Here is a 6220-nt window from a genome sequence, read left to right as displayed (position 1 = left end):
CAGCAGACACACACACACATGCACCCCCCCCCCCCCCCCCCCCCTTAGCTAGGCAAAGCTAAGAGGGACCAGCAGAGACACAGACATACACACTCCCTTGGCCAGGCCAGGCGAAGAGCTCCCAGGGAAACGGCAAAGGCGGCACCGGACCTCGAGACGCAGCGGAGCTGCCGCCGGGCACGAGGGCGGGTCCCAAACCGGAAGCCGGCAACGTCCAACGCCCAGCCCGGGCCGGGGCCTGGCAGATCCGTACAGGCCGCGCTCCAGACCTGGCCCCGCTTTCCGCCCGACAGCAGCAGTGCCCGCCCGACGGCCCCCAGACGCCCGCGGGCGCGAGGACACAGCGGCGGTCCGGGCGGGAGGGCCCCGCCGGCCTCGCCCATCTCCCCCGGCTCAGGACCGTTAGAAAGTCGCGTTTCCGGCTCAAGAATCGGCGCCAATTCGAGGAGGGAAAAAAGGGCGGGGGAGCGAAAACAGGCACAGGAAGTCGCAGGCGCCGCCTCCTTCGGCCCGGGAGACTCTGGGGGGCGGCGGCTGGCGGGTAGCCCAGAAGCGGACGCCTCTCCTTCCGATTCAGAACTCGCGTTGAAAGAAGTCTGGCTTCACTTTTTGTTCGTTTGCTTTTTTGGGTCGCACCTGGCGGTGCTCGGGGGACCATATGGGGGGCCGAGGACTCGGACCCGGGTCAGCCGCGTGCCAGGCAAACGCCCTCCCGGCCCCACTATCGCTTTCATTCCCGGCTTTTCAGACTTCGCCTGAGCCCGACGCAGCGGGCGGCGTTCGGTGCCCTTTGACCCCGGCCGCTCGGATCTGATCCCCGCGGCCGAAGCTACGTTTTTGCCGCAGCTCCCCGAGGGAGCCGCCGACATCCTGGGACTCCTTCCCTTCAAGCACGCCCTGCCCCCCAGCTGTACCGCTACGGCTCCCTATGAGGCCCAAAAGACGTTCAACGCGGAGTCCAAAGCACCGGAGCCTGGCGGCTCCCCGCAGTCTCCGTGCCGCCTGCTCGGCGCCTGCGCCGGGGGTGTTACCATAGAGAGGAAGCCGCCTCTCTGGTCCCGGTTCACACTCTCTATGGTCCGTCGGCTCTGTGGCGGTAAGGGGGAAAAAAAGGGGACCGCACTGCGCAGGCGCCTTGGGTTCCTATTTTTTTTTTTGATCCCCGCACCGAGCGCTTAACCTCATTGGGGTGGAGGAGAAGGCGGCGGCTGCCGGGTCCGCAGCGGTAGCTGTAGCGAATTGTACGGCTGTAAGTACCCGGGTTCGGGCGAAGGGGTTTATTCAGAGCTGGGTCCTCCCAGGCACCCCCAGCCCTCATTCGCCCCCACCTCGCCTTCTCCTCTCCCGGGGTGGGGGGCTCTTAGTCGAGGTGGGGGCCACGTCCGGCGCTGTCATCCGCCTGGGGGTGCACTTTGGGCAGGGGGAGGGGGTCGCCCTTTAGGTGGGAGCGGGGTGGGAGGATGGTGGGTCCCAGCACCAGGTCGCGGACCCAGGCTGCTTTGCAAAGAGAGCGGGGTGGGGTGGGGTGAGGGGGAGTCGACAGTGGGGTCAGCCGGCTTTGTGTGCCCCGCTCTTGCTTGCTTTTTCTCTGCCAGACCCCACCCCGGGCGCCCTCCCCCCCCCCCCCCCACCGCCGGACCCGAGCCTCCCGGGGCCTAGCGGGGTGAGGGGGTGTGGGGAGAAACCTGCCAGCCCCCGGAGTCGCTCTCCCTGGGGCGGGGGTGTGGGGCTGGGGGTCCCGCGGAGGGGGCGAGGGGGAGAGATGCACCACCCGAGGTCAGGCCCGAGTGATGGGTGTGGAGAAAGATCCAGAGGAGGAGGGTGCCGGCGAGGCGGGCTGCCGGGGCGCCCAGCCCGGCCAGACAAAAGCTGATGGAGCGGCGCCGGGCCCAGGGCCGGCCTGGCGGGAGACTCTGGGGTCCGCGCCTTGGCCCCCCGCCCCCCCCCACCCCCCGAGGAGCTGCTTCGGGAAGCGGCTGGGAAAGCCGAGCGGTGCTGAGTTAAGCCCAGGGCAGCCTCCCCAACTTGCCTTTGTTGTTCTTGGGTCTTGGCAGAGACGCACTGACGGAGACGAGTGTGTGTGTGTGTGTGTGTGTGTGTGTGTGTGTGTGTGTGTCTATAAATGTGTGTGTGTTTGTGATATGTTGCACGTTAGCTTGGTTGTGTGTGTGTGTGTGTATGTGTGTATGATGTTGCACGTTAGCCTGGTTGGGTACAATGGGGCTGATCGAATTTTGCTTTCCATTTGCGCCCCAGCCGACTCGGATGGAGATGGGGTTTTCCAAAGTCTTTAACTTATTACATAATGTTTTTGAAATAGTTTTATTTCTGTAAAAAAAGATTTTCTTCTTTCGAATTTTAGGATGGAGCCACAAAGCTTGTTTGTTGTATTGCATGCGGGTGAATTTGTAGTGGGATGGGGGGGAGTACGTTCATGATGAAATAGTGACCTCTTGGCCCCTTCAGTTCTTTGAAGAGACTTTAATTTCTAGCGGTGGTGGAGCGGGGGAATTGAGATTTTCTAGTCCTTCAGGAGTCAGGGTGGGGAAACGGTTGCAGGTTGCCATGTGCCTTGTGCCCTGCGTGGATGCCACTCTTTGATACATATTCTGGCTTTGGAAGGTCTTGCTTTTATTACTATTGTTATTCGTCACGTTTACCATTCCCTGAGTCTGAGGGATCTTGGACCATGGACACCTTTAGCTCATTAAAGAACTGGGAGAATAGTAACATTGATGCAGAGACCATATTGATAAGTAAAATAATGCCACAGTGTCCTAGAGTTCCTGAAGATTGTTTTATGTTCTGCGCTGGCTAAGAAAGATTTTAGTTTTGGTGACTTCTTAGTTTCTTCAAATGTAAAGTTGTATAAGTGTACCTTTTTTAGCATCTGTTATTCAGATTTTACTTTCTTTCTTTTTTTTTTTTACAACTCCCACTTTGTGAGCCCTTGTGTAGGACTGTTTTTAGATTTTTCAAGGTTTAATTTTCAGTAAGGAAATTTCTGTCTTAGTGTTACATTTTCCCAACAAAGGTTAAGGAAAGTCAGAACTCCTTTGAGAACACTGTTGAGAGTGGAATTTTGTATCATGTTAAAATTTAAGAGGTAAATATGGAAAAGATCTTTGCCAAGCTTACTCCTTACGTTAGTGTTTGAAGTGAAAACCAAGATCTAGTGTGTCAGGCTTTTGGACAAAGAGTGAATTTTATGTAAAAGAGGGAAATATTGTAAGTACTGATAGGAAGCAAAAATCTGAAGCCTGGTGGTGTGTTATGCTTCAGTACGCATTGAGACAGACTTTAAGTGTAGTTGAGATGATGGGAACTTGCTTTTTATAGAGCAAGATTTCATATTCTTAAAATAGTTTGTCAGGGATGTTGAGAAATAATTGGTCAGAAGAGCGTTTAAGTTTATTTGTTGCATTTTGTGTACTGATTTTGAATTGAGGTTTTTTTGGCTTGACTCTTGTTGTTTTCTTAGGGTTCTGAGTTGGGTTTCACTGACCCTCCATTTATTCTTATAGTGGAGTTGTTTTTAGAATATAGTATGAAACTTTGTATTTTCTAAAAGTAGTAAGTACTATTGGTAAATAAGGGATTATAAACATTAGACTGGCTGAGTGGTAGCAAAAAAAATACGAATGCTTAAAAGCTGGATCACCTAAATGATTTCCTGGAGGAAAAGAGTCTATTAATTTTTTATTGTTTTGTTTTTGAACTATACCCTGTGATGCTCAGGGGTTACTCCTGGATTTCTGTACAAGAATTACTCCTGGCAGTGTTGGGCGACCATATGTGATGTCAGGTCATCGAACCAGGTTCAGTCGGCTGATTGCAAGGCAGAAATCCTAGTACTATTGCCCCCACCCTAGGGTCTATTATTTTTTAAAAATAGTAGCAAGAAGTCACTGATGACATTGTTTTTGGTTTATTAAAAAGTATAATTAAAAAAGTAAAGTAGGGCTGGAGAGATAGTACAGTGGGTGAGGAAACTTACCTTGCACCCGGCATAGCATAATGCCACAGACCTGGCACTGTATTTGGTTTCCTGAGCACAAAGTCAGGAATAGCTCTGAGCATTGCCAGGTGTGTCCCCCAAATAAACAAAACCCCACAAGCAACAACAAATTGAACTGATTTTTACACAGTGCAGATGGGGCAACATCCATAAGATTTGTGTTTGCGTATTTGACTAAATGAAATGACCTCAAAGGCCCTTTCTTAGCACCAGAATTTATTGTTTCTGTTTAGTTCTTCCTCACCCTGGTGTTTCCTGTCTTCTCAGACCCTTACTGCTATTATGAATGCTTTTCCAACCTAGATTCTTTTTAAAAGTTTTGCAGTGCTTGACCTCAAACTCAGGACCTCAGACATTCAGAGCATGTGCACCATCTCCCTGCCTCTGTGTTCCTTTTTTTGTGGGTCCTGGCTCCAGCCATTGCCTAGGGACCTCAGAACCAGGCCTGAAGTGTGGTCTGGATAGTCCGGTGATCATACCAGGGGATCTCCAGGATTGCTCCTAGTACTGCTGTGAGGTGCTGCAATTAAACTCTGGACCTCTGCATGCCAGATATGCTCTCTAGCCACTTGGAGCCATTTCTGTATCCTCACCCCAATTCATTGTTGTTGTTATTGTTGTTAGACCACACATCTTGTTCTATATGCTTGCGGGGGAGGGGGTGTTAGTGCTGGTGGTGCTCAGGGGACCAAGTGAGGATTGAACCCCAGCCTCCTGCATGCAAAAGCATGTGCTCCCGCCTGTTGAGCTCTCTGCTGGGTCTCCTCCCCAGATTCTTATGGTGACCGCAATCTACTTCTCCCTGTGGGTCCTTAAAATTCAAATGGCCACAATTACTTCCTAGATTTCTCTGTTTCCTGCCTGGAAGTTTCCTTATTCCTGACTGTGTCTGTTGTACCTACTACCTTGTAAGAGTCATTCCTGTGTGTTTACTTCCCCCACTTTCCTTGAAGACACTGGAACTTAGAAAAGCACTTTGTGGTCTCTTTTGTTGCTTGCCTTTTTGTTATGGTACAGTGTAGGAAAGAAAGTGTGTATCACCACTTAGAATAATAAAACTTGCTCCTTGGAAGAGCTGTTAGAAGCCCATTAATCTCACATTCCACCTTCTTTCTACTTTATTAAGGTCCTCAACCTGCAGACATACAAAAATAGGTCTTGGATGCTATTAAGGCATTTTATTTAGATTGTACCAAAGTCTGTGCCCTCCCCCTTTACATGTTGACTTAAGTAACATAAGTCAAATAACATAAACTCTAAAGTAACATAAGCTTCAGATTTGTCTTTTCCATAGAAGAGCTCTTCATTTCCTAAGACAGCCATCGAGCTGTTTCTGGATCTGTAATGAATTCGTTTGTTAAACCCTTTCATTAGTCACACACTGGGCCCGAAGAAGGTACAGCTGAAAAGACACACCAGGTCCCCAGACTTTGGGGCTTGTTTTTTTTTTTTTTTTGTCTGAGATAAAACAGGACCTGACATGGCCTAACCAAAATATATGCTCGATTTTTGTCTTAGGTTGAACAATGATACTGAAGATAACCCTGAGCATCCTGGGTGTGACCCCCTATAAGCCAAAAAAAAAAAAAAAGGAAAGCAAAAAAACAAACCCACCAAAACTAGTAACATAGTAGCAGCAGTAGTAGTAGCAGCAATGGCAACAACAGCAGCAACTTTAGTCAATTCACTGGGATCACCCAAGAAGTCTGTTAAAGGACAAATGTTCTGTCTACCCAGCAAGAGTTTGGTCAGTTAAGTCTGCGCTTAGCCTGGGCAGCTGGTTTTAACAATCTGAGGAGATTTCCCTCCCCCCCTTTCCTTCCTTTCCCTGTTGTTGTCATTGTTGTGATGATGGAGGTGGGGCAAGGGGGACGGGGACTCCCACACTCCTGGCTGCAGTGACCACATCCTTGGATGGTCCTTCTTGCCACAGTTTTTGTTGTCTCACTTGAGAGGGTTTGCACGTTGGAGTTGTGTTTGTACTTACTTCAGTGGCAGTACTTGCCAAGGGACCCTATGCTTGCACACTGCAGTGGAGGTGCTTATAGAGCCCTGAGATCATGCGCTTGTGTGGAACCTCAAGGGGTTCCAAGTGGCAAAGCTGCTGGAGGGCACTGTGCATGGAGGCTGGTGCCAGGGTATGAACTCTTGGCCTCGTGCCTTCAAGTCAGGTGCTTTATTAAGCATTTTGGGACTGACACC

At 50.7% G+C, this 6220-nt stretch overlaps 1 protein-coding gene across 24 annotated transcripts in view; it reads left to right on the top strand.

Moving 5' to 3' along the window:
- The first annotated feature begins 1151 nt into the window (after window positions 1-1151).
- CLASP1 (cytoplasmic linker associated protein 1) overlaps window positions 1152-6220 on the top strand; it is a 376782-nt gene continuing 371713 nt past the window's right edge. For all 24 annotated transcript variants that reach the window (XR_008791890.1, XM_056110448.1, XM_056110468.1 and 21 more), the window contains exon 1: window positions 1152-1249. The gene's annotated coding sequence lies outside the window, so the exon portion shown is untranslated. The remainder of the gene's footprint in view (window positions 1250-6220) is intronic.

Source organism: Sorex fumeus, unplaced genomic scaffold, assembly GCF_029834395.1.
Source record: "Sorex fumeus unplaced genomic scaffold, SorFum_2.1 ptg000009l, whole genome shotgun sequence".
Lineage (NCBI taxonomy): Eukaryota > Metazoa > Chordata > Mammalia > Eulipotyphla > Soricidae > Sorex > Sorex fumeus.
Note: the sequence above shows the minus strand (reverse complement) of the source record. Positions and strands in the feature narration are given on the sequence as shown.